Here is a 503-nt window from a genome sequence, read left to right as displayed (position 1 = left end):
AGATATAATCCCTCCACCTAGTTCTGGGTCTTCCCCAAGGCCTCCTCTCTGCTGGACGTGCCTGGAACACCTCCCGAACCACTTCATATGGCTCCTTTCGACGCGAAAGAGCAGCGGCTCCCCCCCCGAGCTCATCATGGATGACTGTGTTTGTCACCCTATCTCTAAGGGAGATGCCAGCCCCCCTCTTGAAGAAACCATTACCCTAGATCTCGTTCTTTCGGTTATGACCCAGCCTTCATGACCCTAAGTGAGGGTAGGAACAAAAACTGACTGGGAGATCGAGAGCTTTGCCTCCTGGATCAGCTCTCTTTTTGTCACGACGGTGCGATAAATTGAATGTAATACCACACCTGCTGCTGATTCTCCAACCAGTCTCCCGCTCCATTGTCCCCTCACTCGCGAACAAGACCCCAAGGTATTTAAAGTCTTTCACTTTGGGTAAGGACCTGAAGAAGGCCCTCTATTGATTTCTTGCTGAGAACCATGGCCTCAGATTTAGA

Source organism: Etheostoma spectabile, chromosome 3, assembly GCF_008692095.1.
Source record: "Etheostoma spectabile isolate EspeVRDwgs_2016 chromosome 3, UIUC_Espe_1.0, whole genome shotgun sequence".
Lineage (NCBI taxonomy): Eukaryota > Metazoa > Chordata > Actinopteri > Perciformes > Percidae > Etheostoma > Etheostoma spectabile.
The sequence above is the reverse complement of the archived record's forward strand: the minus strand, read 5'-3'. Positions refer to the sequence as shown.